Consider the following 24,439-nt stretch of genomic DNA (forward strand, 5'->3'; position numbering starts at 1 on the left):
ATTTGGCCAATCGTTGAGTAAGTAATACCTGTTTCCATTTTTTCCCAAATTCTATAGCTAATCATCCTCCAATTCAGCTTAAACCTGGCTTGAGAGCCCCAAACTCGGAACTGACGTGCAAATCTGGCCTACAATCCCACTTGATGGGTGAAATTGTAGGACAGTTAATCTGCCCATTAAACCCCAGTTCCGAAAATCTCGGTCACGTTAGCGCATATGACCACATTGGGGCCGAGATTCTAGGGCCTAACTCTGAGCCCTTTAGTTTTGTCGCGCCCCGACTCATATAGGGTCCTAGTGACCGGGGACTAGCCCCCTTACCTATGCATTCTCTCAGTTATATGGCCTTGGGATGTCCCCCTTGGGTTGGTCCACTTCGAATAGGCCACACTCCTAGTATTATGGTCCGCCATGTGATCTTGGGGTTGGCCCCTTTCCATTATTCCACCCACGGTCTTGGATTGGATTCATCGGTGTTATGACATGGGTGTGGTGGTCATGGGCCTAGGTAAGGCCTAACCACTTGGCCCCTCCGCCTGCTGTCCTGTGGGAAGTGTGGTGGTAAGGGGCTATGGCTTATCCTAAACCCCTCCCCTAATGGATCGTTGTATAAAGTTTATATAGAACCTGATTGCCACAGTTGTTAAGTAACACTTGTGGTGTGATGGTTAAACCCTGTAGTCACTTGGAAAAGGTTTGGAGTTCGAATCCAATGGGCTATTTAGCTTCCATAACAAAATTTTACACCAATCCCCAGAGGCCATGTGGAAGCCTCCAATGAGCCCATGTGGCACTCCCACATTGGTCCACATCAAATACACAGTCAACCCATTATATAATAAAATAATTTTTGAGCCAATCACAAAATGACAAATGGAACAACCAATTGGAAAAGCAAGTAAAATTTTTGGATCAATCGGGAGAAGGCATGTGACAGCCTACCACTAGCCCAAAATTTCTAGTTACCTATCCTTTTTTCCAAAATTTACCTGTTTAGTAATTCGATCATAAAACGATATCAGGAGCATACGATATTGGTTTTGAGTGAAACAAATTGTGTTGGATTCAGATTGTCGAGATTATCCATTCATTCATGTTTCAAGCTCTGCCACACACTTTGAATTTTGAGCACTAATTTGATCCCCTGGATCACCACCTCATCGTCATCAATAGAATCAGGCTTTACTACAATCCTCACTGGATCACTAGGGCATAAAAAACCATGGATGCCACCGTATTTCTCCACTTACATCATGATAAATTTTCTTGTCTCCTAGTCTCTAGGTTTTACCGCAACCCACAGTCCGATCCAACGGTCATTATGCCATAATTGAGACACCACCCTCTAGTCTTCACCATATATCCCACCATTCACCAACAAGTATTCTTAGGCTTGATCAAAGGGAACCACCTCTCGGCTTTACCGTATATCTTTCCATTCACTAATCGAGGATTCCTATGCCCACCGACGCACACAATATTTTCCTTTACAACAATCCACAGCCTAGTTCAGGGGTCACTAGGCGAGTTACTTTACCACAATCAACAGTTCAGTTCAAGGATCACTAGGCCATGTTTTCTTTCATTTAGAGATCCACGTCACTTAGCTTTGAATCCATCCAGCAATCCACCTCAACCAAAACATGAGAACGCCATCTCACCAAATATGGAAATTGTAAGGGAAGGCTGAAGAATATTGTCACACCTGGTAAAACCCATGCCCATGACAACAATAGAATCAATAACACACATGCATAACCATGCATGTGAAATATAGCAAGGAAATCACACATGCAAATCAATACATGCAAGTAAAATCATTGTAGATGTTTGATCCTGCTCTTCCTTGCTTGATCTTTGCTTCCTCTTTGCCTTCTTTTCCTTTTCTTGATCTAATGTCGAAGTGCTCCAAGAAAACTCTAAGTATCCAAGAGTGAGTGAGAGAGAGAGAGAATAGAGAGAGAACTCTGAAACTAAACTGACCAAAAAATGAGCAAAAACTTGCCTACTAATCCTCAAAAGCCTTTTATTAGTGAGGCCTCTATTTTCTTCCGTTTCCATTATTTTCCTCCTCACATGCAACCTATGACCTTTCACCTTCCTTTTCTCCTATTTTCCATTACTTTCACAAATAAAATTCCAATTAATGCCATTTTTCTTTCCCAAAACCTTTGCCATTTCCTTTAGCCATAATAACCAAAATGAACACCCACTAGGATAAATTTCACACCATTCAGCTTGGAATACGTATCCCATGAACGTTGTCTTATATATTTTTACATGGATTTTTTACCAATGTTGTTACAAAACCCTCCCCCTTGAGGGAACACCATCCTCGGTTTTCATTGACACCTACAAATAGAAATACTGTTGAAACAAAAACATACTGCCCATGGAGCTTTATAACATAACTCTGTTATGAAACCAGCTCAAGAAAAGGATAGAAAAGATAGATCAACGCCTTAAAATTCAGCCTCTTCGAGCGGGCAACCTCCTTTACATTACATAAATGAACAATTCTTGGATGATTCAAATGACAAAACCTCATTTCTATATATAGGAGTCTAAGGAGTCACAATATAACCCAGCCGACCTAACAATAATAATATAAAGCCACAAAAATAACAATAGAGGGATTCTATGGGGCACAGTAATAACAATATGGGGACAATAAGGGCACAACAATATTAATAAGGGGTACAACTACAATAGTAATGGGGTAATCACTAGTATTATAGGGACCCAACATGCCCCTCTCCTTCAAAAAAGTGTTGTCCTCAACACTTGAGTAGTTATGGATGCTTCTGTATAAAATTCTCATCCTCCCATGTGGAATCTTCAGCAGATAAGTTCTTCCACTTGATAAGATACTTTGAAATTGATCGATTTCGTAGCTGTCGAGTTCTTGTTTCTGTGACTGCTTCTGGTTCCAATATAATTTTTCCTTCCTCGTCAAGTTCTAGCAATATTGTTTGAACTGGGAGCTTATCGCCTATAACCTTCTTTAAACATGAAACATGGAAAACTGGGTGCAATCGAGAAGCTGCAGGAAGCTCCAATTTGTATGCCATAGTACCAATCTTTTGCAACACCTTGTACGGACCATAATACTTTGGTGATAATTTATTATCCTTCTTAGCTTGCTTTAGGGACATTTTCTTATATGGTTGTAGCCGTAGGAATACCCAATCACCTACATCAAAACTTCTTTCGCTGCGATGTTGATCTGCCTGTTGTTTCATTCTATTCTGTGCCAACACGAGGTTATCCTTTAAGAGTTGGAGGACTTGTTGTTGATGTTCGATGTGATGTTCCACTGCTTGAACCTTAGAATTTTCTCTTAAATATGATGTGATGGATGGTGGCTGATACCCATAAAGTGCCATAAATGGGGTCATTTTTGTTGCTATATGGAAGTAAGTGTTATACCACCATTCAGCCAGAGGCAACCATTTGACCCATTGTGTCTGTTTATCAGATACAAAGCAACGAAGATATCCTCCTAAACATTTGTTTACTATCTCAGTTTTCCCATCAGATTGAGGATGATAAGATGAGCTATGAGCTAACTGAGTACCAAGACAAGAAAATAATTCTGTCCCAAAATTTCCAGTGAAAATGGGATCTCTGTCACTTACAATAATCTTCGGGTTTCCATGTAGCTTTTGAATTGTTTCCATAAATGCGGTAGAAACTGTACTGGCTTTAAATGGATGTGATAATGCACAAAAGTGTGCATACTTGGTAAGTTTGTCAACTACCACCATGATGACACTCTTTCCCTCAGACTTGGGTAAACCTGTGATAAAATCCATTGAAACCTCCTCCCAACGTTGGCTTGGAATGGATAAAGGTTGTAATAGACCCGATGTCTTAATTGTTTCAACTTTATTTTGTTGGAAAACCAAACATTCTGCCACAAACTTTTGAATATATGATTTAAGGCCATCCCAAAAAAATTCCTTCTTAACCCTGTGGTAAGTTTTTAAAAATCCCGAGTGCCCTCCTAAGGGAGAAGTGTGCAATTCCATAAGAATCTTTTGTTTTAGCTGGGAATTCTTACAAAGGTATAAGCGATCTTTGTACCATAACGAATCATTTTTCCAGCTAAATGTATCCAACGTACTGGAATCTTGTTGTAACTTTTGAATAAGTGCCCACACTTCTTCGTCATTCTTCCATTCCTCCCTTGCTTCTTTTATCCAATCTGGTTGGATAATAGAAATGGCGCACAACAATGCTTCCACATCCTCATCCTTTCTTGAGAGTGCATCTGCCACCACATTTTGCTTCCCTTTTTTGTAGATGATTTCAAAGTCATAACCCAACATCTTTGTGACCCACTTTTGTTGCTCTTCAGAGGATAATCTTTGTTCTAAAAAGTATTTAAGGCTATCATGAAATGTTTTTACCTTGAAGTGTCTTCCCATTAGGTAGGGTCACCATTTCTTAAGTGCATGGAGTATTGCCAACATTTCCTTCTCATAAATAGCTTTGTGTAAAAACTTTCCCTTGATTGGACGACTTTCAAAAGCAATGGGTCTTTCATCTTGCATTAAAACAGCACCAATTCCATTTCCTGAAGCATCACATTCCACAATAAAGGTTTTTGTGAAGTCCGATGTAGCTAAGATAGGTGCTTGGCACATTGCCTCTTTAAGATGTTCGAAGGCCTTTGTTGCTTCTGGAGTCCATGAAAATGCATCTTTCTTCAATAGTGTTGTTAGAGGTGCTACTATTCTCCCATAATTCTTAACAAACTTGCAATAATACCTTGTCAACCCGAGAAATCCTCGCAGATGCTTTATGGATGTGGGATTTTCCATTCCTTAATGGCTTTAATTTTGCTAGGGTCTACCTTAACTCCTTCATGAGATACAATATGACCCAGATATTCCACCTCTAGTACTCCAAAGAAACATTTGGATCTTTTTGCATATAAATGTTTCTCCTTTAATAATTGTAGCACGCTGTCAACATGTTCAACATGATCCTTCCAAGACTTGCTTTAGATTAGTATATCATCAAAAAATACTAACACAAATTTTCTAAGGAATGGTTTGAAAATTGAATTCATCAAACCTTGAAATGTTGAGGGTGCATTGGTAAGGCCAAAAGGCATGACCAAAAATTCATAATGACCCTCATGAGTTCTAAATGTTGTTTTTGGAATGTCTTCAGTCTTCATTCTGATTTGATGATATCCTGAACGAAGATCCAACTTGGTGAAGTAAATTGATCCATGCAATTCATCCAGTAATTCATCAATGACAGGAATGGGAAACTTATCTTTAATAGTGAGCTTGTTGAGCTCCCTATAATCTGGACACATGCGCCATGATCCATCCTTCTTGTGCACCAATACTACTGGAGCAGAGAAAGAACTTTGACTCGGTTGAATTATACCAGCCTCTAGCATTTCTGCAACCATACGTTCAATTTCACTCTTTTGGGCATAGGGATATCTGTACGGCCTGATGTTTGGAGGAACACTTCCTGGAATCAGATGAATAGCATGATCATGATCACGAATAGGTGGGAGACCTTTGGGAGTCTCAAATACCTTGGAATGATTTTCCAAGACTTTTTGGAGATCTGGAGAAATAGATGATTCCAATGTGGAAACATCTAGCGAACATAATTGTGAAATTACACCTTTTCGTTCCTTTTTTAGAAGCTTTGTCATACCATTAGAGCTGATTATCTTTCCCGGTTTCCCTGCAATACCCCTTAATTCAACTTCCTTTCCTTCCACAAAAATTTCATGAAAAGTTCTTGAAAATTAAAAGCTATTGTACCCAAGGATTGTAGCCATTGGACTCCTAATACAACATCAGCACCTCCCATTGGAATGGAAAGCATTGGGCTAGTCAATACATATTCTCCCATGGATAGCTTGATATTATGGCACTTTCCAGAGCAATTTATTGTTCCTCCATTTGCAACCATCACTTGACACTCTGGTGCTGGATATAAGAAGCAATTCAATTCTTTTGCTACCTTACAATGAATAAAATTGTGGGTACTTCCTGAATCAATCAACACTATTACCTTTTTCTTCTTGATTTGTCCTTCTATCTTGATGGTTTTAGGAGTGGTAATTCCTGCCAATGCATTACAAGATATGGTCAGATTCATTTTTTCTTCATCTAGGCTTTGTTCCTGGAGTATATCCTCTTCTTTTGACCTTTCTTGCTCCTTTTCTTCTTCCTCTTCACAATCTATGTAGAATAATTTCTTCTCAGCACACTTATGACCTTTAGTGTATTTGTTATCACAACTGTAACAAAGCCCTTTTGCTCTTTTTTCTTCCAATTTTTGTGGTGTCAACCTTATAGGTTGTGGAAGACTAGCGGCAACAACACTTCCGTCTTTATAGTTGTGAGTGGTATGCTTCCTGGTTGCCATAATTTTGCTTTCCATTTTTCTTGCTAACCTGAATGCCTTCTCTAATGAATCAGGTTCCCAAAGGCGAACATCATGTTGGATATTATCCTTTAAAGACCCTATGAACACATCAATCCTATGCTCCTCTGGAATATTTTTTACCCTTATGTTCAATTTTTGGAACTCCTCAATGTGCTCCATTATTGAACCCTTTTGTTTGAGACTTATCAATTGGCTAAAAAAGTGTTGCTTTGTGTATTCTCATAATGTGCTATCAATTCTTCCGTAAAAATTGCCCAAGTGATAAATTGTTTACGAGAGCAAAGCCATTAATACCATACAAACTGATTTGGTTCCAAATATAAAGTTGCAATACGTACCTTTTGTGTGTTTTGCACATTATTGAGATCAAAAAATTGCTCCATCTGTAATATCCATGTTGCAGGATCCTTGCCATCAAACTTCCTCATATCGATTTTTGGAATATGGTGCATCTTCGATCCAACATTAGAGTTTGTGAAATCGTGATTAACATTTCCTTTGTTTGCATCATGAGTTTGCTTTCCTCCCCTTTCACCATTAGTAAGTATTTATTGTAGAAAATTTGTCAAATCTGCCTTCAAATCTATCTTCAAATTATCAATCTTGACTTCCACGCCCTTTATCTTAGATTCCACTCCATTTATCTTAGCTTCTGTTAGCTTTTGCGAGAGTTAAATTTGTTGCACTTGGTCTTGTAATTTCGATATATCATGTAGCATTTCTTCCTCTTCTTCATGAGTCATGCTAGAGCTTTCAGATTCCTTACTAGGTGTTTGCATTTTCTTTCCTCAGGGCATCAATTACCGATACTAATGCTCTACTATGCCCTTTGAATTCCTTCAAAATAATTTTTCAAACCAAGCTTAAGCAAAAATTTAAAACATCTACACACCTTTTTTCACTTTGTAGGAGCTCGATATTGCCTCTGATGTATCTCTGTAATTTAGGATCATCCAATTCTAAAATTGTGACTTGTGGTATCCCTCTGTGTCCTCTTTCCAATGCCACCAGTCTGACCCCAATTGGATTCTCCAATGAATATTTATGCCAAATCTCCCACAGTGACCTGATTATAGACTAATTCAGTAGAGCGAACTTGTACAACGTGCCACGTGTCCCTGTTTTGACCTTTGGATCTCAAAAAATATATACAAGAAACTGCAGTCCGTCCTCTTTCTTTACCTTCTTACAAAATTTCAATCCGATGCTCAAAGAGAAAGTTATGATGATTTTCCCCAGGTCACCTGTTTGGAATATAATTCAGGAGTCTGAAAAAATACCAACTTTCTCAGATCATATCTCCTCAAATATAGTGCAAAAAACTCTAAATTTTGGACCCGAGCTTTAGAACGATGTCTTCTCAAATGGGTTTTTTTTTTAGCTTCTGAAACGTCGCAAAACAAAAGTTATAGCGAAAATTCCACACTGATTTGTTTGGAGCAGCGAAACCCTAGAATCCAAAGCTCTGATACCAAATGTTATGAAACCAGCTCAAGAAAAAGATAGAAAAGATAGATCAACGCCTTAAAATTCAGCCTCTTCAAGGGGGTAACCTCCTTTACATTACATAAATGAACAATTCTTGGATGATTCAAATGACAAAACCTCCTTTCTATATATAGGAGTCTAAGGAGTCACAATATAACCCAGCCGACCTAACAATAATAATATAAAGCCACAAAAATAACAATAGAGGGATTCTATGGGGCACAGTAATAACAATATTGGGACAATAGGGGCACAACAATATTAATAAGGGGTACAACTACAATAGTAATGGGGTAATCACTAGTATTATAGGGACCCAACAAACTCGTTGTAGTATTTACAATGAACCACTGTTAAAACATGAAAAACATACCGTTTACTGGAGATTTATAACACAAATCATTACGATATTTACAATAACAGCCACATATACTTATGCATATTTTCTTCAACCAACAAATAATCATACTACCTATGGGTCTTTATAAATCTAGCTCGATACAATATTTACAATAATATACACATATACATATATGCACATTTTCTCAACCAAAATATAAAAGGATACGATGCATGCATACGCAACAAGGGAATCCATAGGCTTACACCTCCACCTTCAAAAGTAGTACAAAGATTCACCTCCTTCCTAGGAATTCCAGAATCCCCTGTCAAATCAAATATGCATCCAATATCCAGCACTACAATCCTGCACTACATGTCCCCTCATTGAACATATATTGACTCTTTTTTCCAGGGCACAGTCCCAATGTGCATCTGATTCTATATGGAAATGCTAATGATCAAAACAAATCCATCCCCTACCTTCCCTTCTTTTCTACATGGTCCCTCGGGAAATCTGGTTGCCCCCTTCTGTGCAGTCACTCACCTTCCAGTTTCCATGAAATCCCCTATCCCAAACGATCCATCCCATGGAAAATCTTCCTCGCATCGAAAGGGAAAATAACCAAGGCATATCCCTACCTAGAAACCATCATATCAGTCATAGCATGCTCATGGAAATCAATGGAGACTATTGGGTACTAGTATCCCATAATGGCCCTACTCTTGAACTGCTTTAACAACATACTGTTGCATTTTCGAATTCCTTTTTTTGTTGCTGCTAATCCTTGTAGTTAGTTTTAGCCAGTCAACCAGGCATTTCCATGCTTCCTATACCAAGCATTTAACTTCCATTAGATTTAAAAGAAATTGAAATAAATTCACATCATACCTCAGTGGTAGCTTGTTAATATTGTACACTTCAATCTTGTTTACTTCCTGTCAGAACAAGTCAAACTAGCATCTTTGATCAAATCATTATGTATAAACATATCACATATGGTTAGTTTAAAACAAAACTATCATAGATCAAAATCATGAATCACATGTAATCATCATAAACCATAGTAATAGATCACATGTATAATACAACCAAAATAAAATATAGATACTTATCCTTCATCAATCCTTACTTCCTCCTTTGTTCTTTACGTACACACATCGGATCAGTTTCCACACTCAGCAAGCATCCAATGCTTTTTCTCTCTTCAATCATGTACACATACACAATGTACATCACAACACATACATCCACACATGGCACACAACACCACACAATACATGTACTACACAGAATACAACACAACACATACATCTATACCCAATGTACAACACCACACAATAAATGTACCTACACCTGGCATACAACACAACACAATGAATACACATGTCACGATACCACAACTACACAATGCACATGCATAGTACCGCATGCTTGCAGCACAACATGTACGATATGCACACAATACCACATGTACACCAGTGGCATATGTACAACATGTACATAGTAACACCTGTACCCAACACCACCTACACAACGTGTGCACAACATCACATCTCCATGGCAGCATCTGCACAATGTGTACATAGTGTCACATGTGCACCTCACCACCTGTACAACATGTACACAATACCACATGTACATAGAACCACATGCATGACACCACATGTACACAGCTCCACATGCACGACATGTACACAACAATACCTGCACAACACCACATGTACAATCATGCACACAACACCATATGTACATAGCACCACATGTACAACATGCACCCATCACCACATGTACATAGAACTTCATATAAAAAATGTGCATGGCACCATATGTACTGAACATCACATATCCAACATGCACACACCACCATATGCACACAACACTACATATCCATCATGCGCATAATACAATATGTACACAACACCACATATCCAACATGTACATAGCACCATCTATACCTAACACTGCATATGCAATATGCACACAACGCTATATGTACCACCTTGTACATAACATTACATAAATAACATGTACACACACTATATATACACAACACCACATGTGCACAACATCACAAATGCAACATGTACACCATATATAACCTATGCACAACAATAGCATTGAACATCCAAAACCACACCATCTCTACCAAGTAACCTTGTTTCCAGTGTTTCTCAACCATCCATGCTTATTCTAGCATGCCTCCAATTACACTAATTTTATTTCATTGATGTGCCCCTCAAAATTACCTGTCCATAACATAAACATAGGCATAGTACAAGCATATAATATCAATTCATATCCATGTGATACTGACCCTGTAGATTTATCGAGGCTACTCTTCCCACTTGATTTCCCATAAGACCAAGAACCTCTTTCATGCCCTTCACTTACATAAGAAATCATTCCTCCATAGAATGATCCCTGACAACCTTTTCAGACAGTGACATAGATACATAAATATATACATTTAAACATCATCATTAAAAATCATGATTTATGACAACCCTGTTAGACAATGACACACATACATACATGTATACATATATAGACATTAGCATAATCATGGTCACAACATAATTATTAGATATCATAAGGTCTAGGTTAACAAAACTCCCTTTATCCATGCAACGCATGCACAACATCGAGAACAATAGTTCCCAACATAGCAAAGGCATCTCACACCTCAAATCTATTTGTTTTACCTTTTCTGTCACCTTTCTCATGAATGTCCTACCACTATCCATTCATCCAATGGACCCAAATACCCAACCGATTTTCATATTCTTACCTTTAGATTCCCTTCTTCATGCACAGACCTTCATCTGAGCCTTACATTACCAGTTGAGTTTCATTCAGCTCGTCTCGAACTCCATTAACTTTCTCTTTCTCAAACTAACTCCCAAGACTCTCAAAACATAAAAAGAAATACCAAGAATACAACAAGAAAAAACCATGAAAACCAATAGTAATATGACATCACAACAAAAGTGGCCAGGCCTTGCACTAGACGCAATCAAAACCCATAAATCAATCTCAAACAAATCACAAAATACCAAAAGCACAAGACTAACAATAAACACCATCACTGAACCCCATGGCTCCCAATGCTTCTAAGGGAAAGTTCAACTTGAGCCTTCTCCAAGATTTCAAGGTATTCCCTTTACCATGCAATTCCTTATATCATACTACCATAAACACATAACTGTCAGTGTATAAACAAATATTACAATATACCAATTATCTTACCTTTTTATGCCAAGCACGCTAAACTCTAACTGAAAACATCCATACAATCTCTCAAGGGACTCGAATTCCCTTAACAAACCTACCTATAACTAAAAAATAGCTAATGTACTTATTAAATACATGTTCATGAATACACCATATATCGAAATAATGTCAAACAAAATCAAGGTTAAGAAGACTTCATGTATACAAAACAATCATTAGTTTGGAATTAAGGTTTCCAAACATAACCAAAGGAATTATTACCCAAATCCTTTCTTTTACCATTTACCTTGTCACAATTGAGCCTTATTATGTGCTATCACATCATCCGACTATTAGTTATATAAACAAATCAATTATTACCTTGTCACGTTAATACCAAGCATTTTTCCCTGCCATTGTCCACACATATTAGTCACATGTTCCACGAATCAAGATAACATATCTATTAATTTGAAATCAACCTTTATCAATTCTAACAACCATTTCATACTTAACAATCAACTCACATTCATCAGTCATAATACATAATGCTACAACTATCACCTAAAGACATTCAAGTACATATCAGTTGTCTCAACACATATATATTAGTACAACCATCTTAAAGCAAGATCATTTCTTCATGAAATATTATAGACACATACTCATGCCATGAAATTAACCAAACATTAAAACAATAGACAAATGGCATAATCAAATATTCAAGAACCAAATTTACCATCCACCCATACAATAGAACCTCCAGGAGGTAACCCACCTTTCCAAGTGACCAACCCCTGAGGAAAATCAATAGTTCAAGGGGCTAGAGCCCCAGTTGCTCCCTTGCCAAGCCCTCCAAGCGACTGAGGGTCTTAGTCCTTCCCATGAGAATCCTTGAGTGTGGTTGTAGCCTTTTTCTGCTAGTGCTATGCCAGTGACTGCAAGATTTAAGGCTAAATTCCAATGTTAGGACCCTGTCACTGCCCAGAAATTCATGGAATTCTTAGAAATGAAAATAAACATAGAGATAATGATTCCAATGAAAATTATTAAACAAATACTTGACTATATCCCTACTAGCCATGATAGGCATTTTTTCAAACATGCCACAATTATGCATTCTATAACTTTAAACAACATATATGCGCATAGGGGTCTCATACTTATATGAGAATCTCTAAGAAGCATTGGTTCCTTATCACATTAGTTGCATTATCATCTATTAGGTAATATATTCATTTCTTATTCATTCAAAAATCAAAACATGATGACAACCATACATTTTCACTATCATAAAACATATTCATAACTAGCATATAAACAACAGAAATAATGAGGATATAACAACCATAAATGCAACATATAATCTAGTACATTTTCTCATAAAATACCAAGGAAAGAAACTCTTATTAATGAATGAAAAATCCAACCTGGCATCGGACTACCACATTCCACCCAACTGTAGATTGGTTGGGCCAAGTCTCTCTTCAGCCAATCACCCCCATGCCATATTCCAAGCATGAATGTGGGACTCAAACCAGAAGAACGAACGAGGGCTTCCCAAGGATAAACCACCTTATTCTCATCAATAGAATCAGACTTTACTACAATCCTCATTGAATCACGAAGCCATAAAGAAGCATGGATTCCATCGAATTTATCCACCTACACCGTTAGGAATTTTCCTATCTCCTAGTCTATAGGATTTACTGCAACCCATAATCCAATCTAGGGGTCACTAGGCCATAATTGAGACACCACCCTCCAGGATTTACCATATAGCTTGTCATTCAATAGCAAGGATTCCTAGGCCTGATCAAGGGCAACCACCTTTAGGATTTACTGTATATCCTTCCATTCACCAGTCGAGAATTCCTAGGCCCACTGAGGAACATAATACCTAGATTTACTACAACCCACAATCTAATTCGAGTCACTAGTCTACTGGCTTTATCGCAATCCAAAGTCTAGTTTAGGGATCACTAGGCCATGTGTTCTTTCATTCAGAGGTCCACCTCACTCAGCTTCCAATCCATCTCACAATCCAACTCAACCAAAAGATGAGAATGCCATGATTCATATCTCTTCAGCTACCATAATTAAAGAAGATCTTTTACTTCTGTGATGTTATCAAATTTGCATGTGAAAAACATAAAAAACCACATATGCATGTAGGAAAGGAAATAAATCATAATAGCAGCCATTAAATCATGAACACACAACACATTTATAACGAAGTTCACCCAAGGTGGGTTACGTCTCTGGGCCTTGATGTCAAGAGAGTGGGGAGGCCGCATCATTAAGTGTTGCAAATGATGATGATGTACATGATATGTTCTTTGTCATTTTAAGTAAAAATACCCTCAACCTAAGTGGTATGTCTCTCCATGAGATGTTCTTCCTATAGGAACTCTCACTCAAATGGGTCCTCTTTCATCATGACAAGCTAAACAAATCTCACATAATGTGGAAACAAGTATCCCTCAACATAATGGTAATCAAGGATCTCAACAATAAAGACATCGTCTCAATGAATCAAGAAGAAAGACATGGAATAACTCCATCATACACCTCCACATTCGAAGATGGCCAAAAAAGGCAAAGTTCAGATACTAAAATGGACTACACCACTGAATTATTGGTGATGATTGGTGTAAAATCAACTATAAAGTCATCCAATTCTGACACTGTTAAATTTCAACCCTCAGGAATCTTGAAGATTCCCCCAAAGATTCCTTCTTGAAGATGGTCGAAAAATAGGCTGTTTGGATGAATATTCTAAGCACACACTTGCGCTCCTTACGAAATTTTGATAATAGTGACTATAAAGTCGACATCATTCTGACACTGGAAAAAATCAGCCTCCAAGGGAATCTAAAGATTCCACAAGATTCTCCAAAGATTCTTAGCTGTTGAACACCTGCATTTCTACTACTCAAATGGAGATTTTGACTACATTGTTGGACTCCTGGCAAGAAAATGTGCAAAAATGACTATCCACTTGTCAAATTCCATCACTGGCATCTCTAGCCTTCAAGGGAATCTTTTTAGCATCTTAATATTCCCATGTTCATGGTTTTGCATCTTTTCTTGAGCAAGGTTCCCCCCTGGTCACAGTTTCATTGACTTGCAGTTCCATGCCTCCAAATTCCACCTCTTCCCTCCTCCTCACTGGTCCGTCGATTCCCCTGTTGACTGGAATGGTGAAACACTATATACGTTGTAGGTGGAAGAGCCACCAAGGAGCAAGGCCACAACTTGTTGGTGGCAGAATCTACTAGCTTAACAGAGGTTACAGGCAAGCACAAAGTTTTTGTTTAATTAAGCAACAGTTATCAACAGGTTTTGCAACTATTACATATATGGTAATGTCAACAGTTAATATAGTGGTCACATGGTTGGAGGTTACAATATTTCTCTCTCTCTCTCTCTCTCTCTCTCTCTCTCTCTCTCTATATATATATATATATATATATATATATATATGTTGTAATCTGGTTGGGATCGTCGCCGTGTGGTGGGGGTGGTGGCCTGCCACCCCGATTTTGTTATTTTGTTATTTTTATTTTTATTATATATAGAACAACCATTCAAAAATATCCAGTCAGAAAATAGGGGACATTAGACAAATTAATCATCCTATAGTTTCGCCTGATCTTGGGAGCTAAATATTGTGTGCCAGTCCCGACAATTTATAGCCTCCTTAAGCCTGTCACTTGTCCACATTGACCAAAACTTTAATTAGTCATATCTCTACCATATGAACTCGGATTTGAGTGTCGTTTGAACTATTGGAATCAAGATGATGATCACTATGAGCTAGTCCTAGCTTGGGAGTAATCCGACCAATTTTATTTTTGAGCTATTATGAGCCCTTTTTTACCTCTGAACATCTCTGGAGCCACTTGGATCACCCAATCTCACCATGGCTATTCGGAAATGGAAAGGAAAGGTTGAAGAACACTATCACACTTGGAAAAACCCATGCCCAGGATAGAAATAGAACCAAGAATACACAAGCATAACCATGCATGCCAGATCTAGCAAGGAAATCACACATGCAAATCGATACCTGCAAGTAAACCTATTGTAGTTGCTTGATCCTTCTCTTCCTTGCTTGATCTATTCTTCACCTTTTCCTTATTTTCCTTTTCTTGATTCAATGCTAAAGTGATCCAAGAAAACTCTAAATGCCCAAGAGTGTGAGAGAGCTCCAAAACTAAACAGACCAAAAGCTTAGAAAAATATTTCCAACTGATCCTCAGAAGCCTTTTTATTAATGAGGCCTCTATTTTCTTCATTTTCCATTATTTTCCATTATTTTCCTTCATTTTCCTCCTCACATGCAACCTCTGACCTTTCACCTTTCTTTTCTCCTATTTCCCATTATTTTCATAAATAAAATGCAAATTAATGTCATTTTGCCTTTCCAAATCCTTGTCCATTGCCTTTTCCATTTTTGTTTAGCCATAATAACAAAATAAACACCCAATAGGATGTTTTTCCCACCATTAAGATTTGAATATGTGTCCCATGACTGCGGTCTTATATATTTTTACATGGATTTTTACCAGAGTTGTTACATATCATATCTCTAAACCTGACCAATCCAACTATCATGAGACAATAGTCCTCATCCAATGCACTTGTACCTATACCTATACCTACACTTGTACCTATACTTGTACCTTTACTTGTGCCTACACCTGTACTCTATTGTAACTTGTGCTTGAGCTCCATGTACATGTTATCCTGCTGACCTACTTGTAAGATCTGAGCATGTAAATTTGTCCCTTAATAACTCATAGCTCCTATGTGGTTCACATGTATCCTCCTGCTAAGAGAATCTGCAACCATGTTATCTTTAAATTTAATATACCTGATCTCAAAGTCAAGCTCAATGATCATGGACAACCATCTAGATTTCCTGGCATTCAGATTCAGTTGGTCAAATAGATGCAACAATCCATTGTGAGCACTCATCAATACAAATAGCCTTCTAGGCAGATAGTGCCTCCACATCTTCAATGCATGAATGATTGTTTCCAACTCAAGATCATGTGTCAGTAGTTCTGCTCGTGCTCATTTAGTTTTTGTGACTCATAGCACACTACCTGTCCTTCCTACATAAGGACTCCACCAAGCCCTCTCTTGCAAGCATCTGTACATACCAAAAACTCTTTATCTGGATTTGTGATCTTTAACACTGGAGAATGTGTCAACAACTACTTTAACTACTCAAAATTGGTTGCACATTCCTTTGTCCATTCAAACCTCTTTCCTTTCCTTTGCAATGATGTGATAGGATAAGCAATCTGCAAGAAGTTCCTGATGAACCTCTTGTAATACCCTGCTAACCCCATGAAGGATCTCACCTCATCCACATTCCTAAGAGTTGCCCACTCCATGATAGCTCTTACCTTTTCTAGGTCCACTGTTATACCTTCCTTGGAAACCACGTGTCCCAAGTAATGTATGTCAGTCTGAAAGAAACGACACTTGTTGAGCTTAGCATACAACTAATGATCTCTCAACAATCTCAATACTACTGCTAAGTGTTCAACATTTACTTCTTAATGTTTAGAATATATCAATATATCATCAATAAACATTATAACAAACTTATCCAAATAAGGATGCAACACACTATTCATCAAGCACATAAAATTAGTTGGAGGATTAGTCAAACCAAATGGAACTACAACAAACTCATAATGTCTATACTTGGTCCAAAAAGTTTCCTTGTAAATGTCATCTTCCTTGATGTGTACCTGATGATATCTGGATCTCAGATCAATCTTCAAGAACACGGGTTCTCCCTTAATGGATCAAACAAATCATCAATCCTCAAAAACAAATACTTTATCTTAATGTTCACTTTGTTCAACTTCATGTAATCAATGCATAACCTAAGAGTACCATCCTTCTTCTTCCCAAACAATATCGGTGGGCGCCAAAACGATACACTTGGCCTAATGTATCCCTTGTCCAACATTTCCTTCAACTACAACTCCAAATCTACCAACTTTGGTATGCTCATCCTGTCAGGTGCCTTAGATGCTGGTGCTTCCCTTGGTACCAACTCAATAGAAAAATCTACTTCCCTGTGAGGTGAAAAATCTGAAATCTCTCTGGGAAATACATCCTGAAACTGTTATAGAACTAGGTACCTTCTCAAAAGTTTGCATCCTCAACATCCTTACCTTTGTCACTAGAAATATGAACTGCAAATAAAACACACCCTTTCCTATGACTACATTTGGCCTGCATAACTATCACCATTCTCACTGATGTTTCTTTCTTCTTACCGTGTAAGATTCTTTGTTCTCCATTATCATCTAAACACTCAATATCTTTTTCATAACATTCCACCTTGGTCATATGGAGATACAACCAATCCATACCAAATATCATACTATATGATCCCAACAAGAATACATTCAAATGTGTTGATGTAGGCATACCATTCAACTCAAATGCACAAGATCTTACCCAATGATGAACTCACTTCTTTATACCTGTATTCAATTGTACTAACCAATACTTTGCATGTACTTATTTATTCAAACCATACTTCTGCATCGTGTGACTTCATCATCTCTCCATCAAATGTAGGAGTCTTTTATTTCTTAAACTCATCCGGAAAATATCCTTTGTCACTCCTCATGTAAGGATGATAACAATGACGATCATAGTGCCTGTCAAAACTAGAACTAGAATAGTAATTGTTTCTATCACCTCTCCTACCTTGAGTGTCCAAGGCCCTTCCATCTCTAATCATGTCCTCTCTATCCAATTTGTTCCCATTATGAGATATACTACCATATGCCCCATTAATTCTTTCCTCCTGCCCATGGCTGATCCTAAGTGGTCATTGTCTCTGCAATTCTGAAAAACTATGAAGGATTACTACATTCTCTTCTGCTTGTTTCTCTTGTGCCTACATGATTATGTCATCGTCTTCTTTGCAACTCCTTATTTCTGCATTTAAGCTTCTCAGTGTGTTTGTTAAGTCAGAATAATTCCCAACACCACGCTTCTCATCTTATCCATAAGGAGAATCTAGTGAACTATAGTCTACCATCTTTCTAGTGATCTTGATATCTTTCTTGCAATGCATATTATGTCAGCTAAACCAAATCATAAACAAACCAACTTACCTTAGCATAATTCGGGAAGAATATCTCATCTGCAAGATCAACTGATTTAGCGTGATACATGTATAAACATAATCATAACAACATATAGACATCATTCTAACCATAGTCCAATCATCAATGCATGACCATATCAACTACACATCATGACCTCATATATGACAAAAACAACCATATCAATCTACACTTGATACCATGTAAGTACTAACTTGTATAAACAATGCATAACCAATCATACGTTCATGATGACACATTCCACGACAACACCATCAACCTTCACATGGCGACATCACTAGAACCATGATCAACACCATGCATATGAAACAAAGACATATACCACATGTGTGAGTACCACATATGCAATCGACATGAATGCATGACCAATACACTGCCCATCAAATCTAAGGGGTGAACCATGCTTTGATACCACTCTGTAATACCCTCCTCCCACATCTACCCAAGTAATTAGCCAACAGTGGTAAACATGTGACAAAATGGTACTATGATATGATTCAACTCCCCATGTGTATGTTAAGGAAGTGGAATCGATATAACACACTACACAAACCTTTCAGGCATAATGCAAAACCCCTAAGAGCCATCCAAACCTTCCAAGTGGCTAGCCCTTGAGAAAAATTGACCTTTTACTGCATTAAACCCTCACTCTCTCCCATAAAATGGTCATGAGTGCAACTAAAACCCTATATTCACTCCCACAACATGGGCATGCTTGCAACTAGGGACTTTCTTAGGTAGTTATGTGCCTGCGACTCTGAATTCCTTACCATCTTTTCAGGGCCAGGGCTTAGGTCACTGCCCAAAAATCTATGAAATTCCAGGAATGAAAAGTAACATGAGAACAATGATACAAATGCAATTACTTGAACAAGGACATGACAGGAACCTTACTAGCCATGACACGAATTTCATCAAACATGTCACAATATGCATTCTATAGTTTTAAACAACAGATCTGAGCATATGGGTCTCATACTTATCTGAGAATCACTAAGAAGCATTGATGCCTCATCACAATAACTACATTACCTTCTATTAAGCCATATATTCATTGTACATTCAGTGATTAACCAAAACATGATGAGAACCATACATTTTCATTGTCATAAAACTCATTCACAACTAGCATATAACCAAAAAAAATGTTAAGGATATAAAAACCATATAATCCACATATAAACAATTATATTTACCCATAAAATACCAAGGATAAAGATAACTCTTATTTATGATTCCATGAGCCAACCAGGAATGGGACTTCCATGAACTACCCTATCGTAGACTAGGTTGAACCAAATATTTCTTTCAGCCAGTCACCCTCGTGCCATATTCTAAGGATGAATATGGGATCTCGTAGAACAAAGCAATCAAAACCATCCAGGGCTTCCATAGGCCAAACCACATCAAACCTCAACTAATGATTCCACCTCATGGTCAAACATTACTAACCATCAGCAGATTGGTCTCTACCCAAGTTTTCTGGGGCTCCAGAGTGTTTTTTCCAACCAGGTCTTCAAAGACTAGTAACTCAACCCAAAATTGTTGTTGGGATTTTAGGACTAGTAATTCAACCCAAGCTGTTACAGGGCTTCCAGAGTGTTTGTCCAACCAAGGCTTCCAGCAACTAGTAACTCAACCCATAGCCAAAGGAGCATGAGAACCAAAAAGAAAACAAAAGAAATGAACCCACAACATCATGTCTATCCAGGAAATGGCAAGGCTAGGAAAATCCACTGACAATCCAATCAATCCTCCATACCAATGACAAATCCTAACCAAGAAACCACATGCATATTCCATGCATGCCAAAATTAGTGAGGAAAACATACATGCAACTCAGTACCTGCAAGAAAAACTCATTGTAGTTGTTGATCCCAATGTCCTCTTACACTTTCCTACTCTTCCTTGGCCTTCTTGCTCCAAAACTCCAAGTATACCACACTCCTCCAAGAGTGATCCAAAAAAATCTCTAAATGTCCAAAAGTATGGGAAGGAGAGAGTAGAGAGAGAGATTCAAAATTGAATTGACAAAAGACACCGAGTGATCCTCATGTTGGGTTGTGTTATATTATTTCCACGTAGTTAATAGGGGGTTTGAAGGGCACCCGTAACCCCACTTTATGGGGTCTGGGGCAGCGCCCCGGAAAATTTTGGTTTTGGACCATATGTAAGGTTGGGCGGACCCACCTATGGTTTTGTGCATGATTTTCGCACATGTGTTTTGGACACGATGTTTTTCGGTCCATGGTATTGGACGCGATGGTTTTCGGTCCATGGTATTGGATGCTTCGGCATGTATAAATATGTATTGTAACATTGAAAGGAACATAATGAAAAATCAAGCTGGTAGTCCCGGTTTTGGGATCTAGGGAAAAATCTCTGTGCATATGTGTTTTATGGGTTATGCTCTCACATTGTTTATTTTCTTTGTTTAAGAATTCGTATGCAGGTAATTTCTGTACAGGGTTAAAACCTACATTTGGTATCAGAGCCAGGTTTTGGCTTCAAGGGGACGCCTTTGTTGCTGAGGGGTTTCGCTCGGGCCTGTGGTAGACCCTGTTCAGTGGGAGATCTGCGAGATCGATTTTGGTGGTGAAAGAAGATGGCGAGCAGTGGAAAGATAGAAATTGAGAAGTTCAATGGTCAGAATTTTGAGTTGTGGAAACTCAAGATGGAGGATCTGTTGATGGATAAAGATCAGTGGATCGCGGTAGATCCAGGTACTAAACCATCGGGAGTGACCGATGAAGAATGGAAGAAGTTGGATCGGAAGGCAAAGAGCACAATACGATTGTGTGTCTCGGATTCAGTATTGCTGAATGTATCAGGGGAAGCTACGACAAAGGCTTTGTGGGTCAAGTTAGGGACTTTGTACCAATCTAAGTCTCTGGTGAATAAACTGTTCCTACGGAAAAAGCTGTATAACCTGAGGATGAAAGATGGAGACTCGGTGACAGAGCATCTGAATGCGTTTAATACTGTGGTAAGTCAGTTATTATCTGTTGATATTAAAATTTCAGATGAAGATAAGTGCATCAGTCTGTTGTGTTCTCTACCAGATTCATGGGATAGTCTGGTTATTGCAATAGGTAGCAATGCAACTACTTTGCAGTTTGACGAAATAGTCTCAGCCTTGCTGACGGAGGAGATGAGACGGAAAAATATGGACAACCAGAACGGTGATGCTTTGTCTATACGAGGACGGTCCCGGAACATAAACAAAAATAAGTCATCGAGTGGGAGATCTAAATCTAGAGGGAGATCTAAATCTCCAGGAAAACCTACAAAGGTGGTGTGCTGGAAATGCGGAAAGGAAGGGCACTTCAGAAGGGATTGTAAATCTAAAGCTCCTGATAAAGGAAAGGGATCTGATGATGCTCCTTCTGCAGAGGCGAAAACCACTTCAGATGAAGGTGGGGATGCGTACTTGGCTTCTTCAAGTACACATGTAGATCATGAGGCATGGTTGATTGACTCAGGTGCATCCTTTCACTTCACTCCCCATAGAGAGTGGTTCTGTGAGTATGAGAAATACGATGGTGGTGATGTCTTCTTAGGAGATGATAGGAAGGCTAGAATCATTGGTCGGGGAAAAGTAAAGTTGAAGTTGCAAGGTGGAAGGGTTAGAACACTTCCGGGTGTTCTACATATTCCTGCATTGGCCAGAAATCTGATTTCTGTAAGCAAGTTGGATGATGCAAGTGTAAAGACGGTGTTCGAGAAAGATACCTGCAAGATGGTTCGAGGAGCACTGATATTAATGCGGGGAGTTCGGATTGGAACTCTGTACAAGCTGCAAGGTAGCACTGTTGTTGATGGGTGCAATAGTTCTATGGTTCCTGAAAATGGAGTAGAGAATCTAGTGGTCTCTGGAGAGAAGACCATGTTCTGGCATCAAAGGCTTGGACATATTGGAGAGAAGGGCCTTCGAATACTTCATGGTAAAGGTATGGTAGAAGGTATGAATAATAGCTCTCTGGATTTTGATTTCTGTGAAAATTGTGTATATGGGAAGCAGAATCGGGTGAGTTTCCCCTCTGGTGGTAAGAGGACGAAATATATATTAGAGCTTGTGTACAGTGATGTGTTTGGACCTGTGAAGGTTCCATCACTGAGTAAGTCTGTGTACTATGTATCATTCATAGATGACTTCTCAAGGAATACATGGATATATTTTCTTAAGAAGAAATCTGAAGTCTTTGAAAGGTTTAAAGAATTTAAGGCTCTGGTGGAAAATCAGAAAGAGAAGAAGATAAAGGTGCTGAGGACAGATAATGGTGGAGAATTTTGCAGCAAGGAATTTGAAGAATTTGTAAGAAGTGTGGTATAGCACGGCAGAAGACTACTCCATATACACCTCAGCAAAATGGAGTCGCAGAAAGAATGAACAAGACGTTGATGGAAAGGGCAAGAAGCATGCTCAGTGGTGCCGGGTTAGGACAGGAATTCTGGGCAGAGGCGGTGGATACTGCATGTTACCTGATCAACAGATCACGTTCATCAACGTTGGAGGATAAGACTCCACAAGAAGTATGGACTGGTAAGAAACCCTCTCTTTCACATCTAAGGGTATTTGGATGTGATGCATATGTACATGTTCCAAAGGAGAAACGAACCAAGTTGGATAGTAAATCTGAAAAGTGCATCTTTATTGGGTATAAGGATGGTTTAAAGGGTTATAAGCTTTGGAACCCAGTCACACGGAAGGTTGTGTACAGCCGAGATGTGTTGTTTAGAGAGGTAAAAGATGTTATTCAACATGAAGTCCAACCAAAGGAACCTGAGAAGATAGAGTTTGAGCCAAAGGAGGAAGAATCAGACTCTGCAGCAAAGGAGGAATCAGAAGATGAAGAGCCACAAACTCCGGCTGTGAGAAGATCAGTTCGAGAAAGAAGGCAGCCAGAAAGGTATAGTCCATCTGCTTTCAGTTCAAATTTTGCTTTGTCTGTTACTGATAATGATCCCAAAACTGTGAAGGAAGCAGTGGATTCAGAGGATGGAAAACTCTGGAAAGAGGCCATGGTCGATGAAATGGAATCTTTGCACAAAAATGAGGCTTGAGATCTGGTGGAGTTGCCAGCTGGAAGGAAACCCATTGGCAGCAAATGGGTGTTCAAGAAGAAGACAAATGCATAAGGAAAGGTGGATAAATACAAAGCTCGGTTGGTAGCAAAAGGTTATTACCAGGTGCCGGGAATTGATTTTGGTGATATTTTTTCTCCTGTTGCCAAGGTAACTTCTATTAGATTACTTTTATCTGTTGCTGCTGCTTTTGATTTTGAGGTAGAACAGATGGATGTGAAGACAACATTTCTTCACGGGGATTTGGAAGAGGAAATCTACATGAAGCAACCTGAAGGCTTTGCGGTGAAGGGTAAGAAAGAACTGGTATGCAAGTTAAAGAAGTCTCTGTATGGGTTAAAACAGTCACCAAGGATGTGGTATCAGAAATTTGATACATTTATACGGGGACTTGGCTTCACTAGAAGCAAAGCAGATCATTGTGTGTATTTTAAATTAATTGGTGACCGTATTATCTATCTGGTCTTGTATGTGGATGATATGTTTCTGGTTGCAAATGACAAAGAAATTATCCAGGATTGAAGACCCAATTGTCCTCCAAATTCGACATGAAAGATCTTGGTGCTGCAAACTATATTTTGGGCATGGAAATTAAAAGAGATCAGTCAAAGAGGAAGCTCTGGTTAAACCAGAGGAAGTATGTCGAGAGAATACTCCAGAGGTTTAATATGCAGGATAGTAAACCGGTGAAGGTTCCTATTCCTGTAGGTGT

The sequence above is a fragment of the Pinus tabuliformis genome, chromosome 1_1 (genome assembly GCF_031772625.1).
Source record: "Pinus tabuliformis cultivar Carrire ecotype Pingquan chromosome 1_1, CPIR1, whole genome shotgun sequence".
NCBI classification, from domain to species: domain Eukaryota; kingdom Viridiplantae; phylum Streptophyta; class Pinopsida; order Pinales; family Pinaceae; genus Pinus; species Pinus tabuliformis.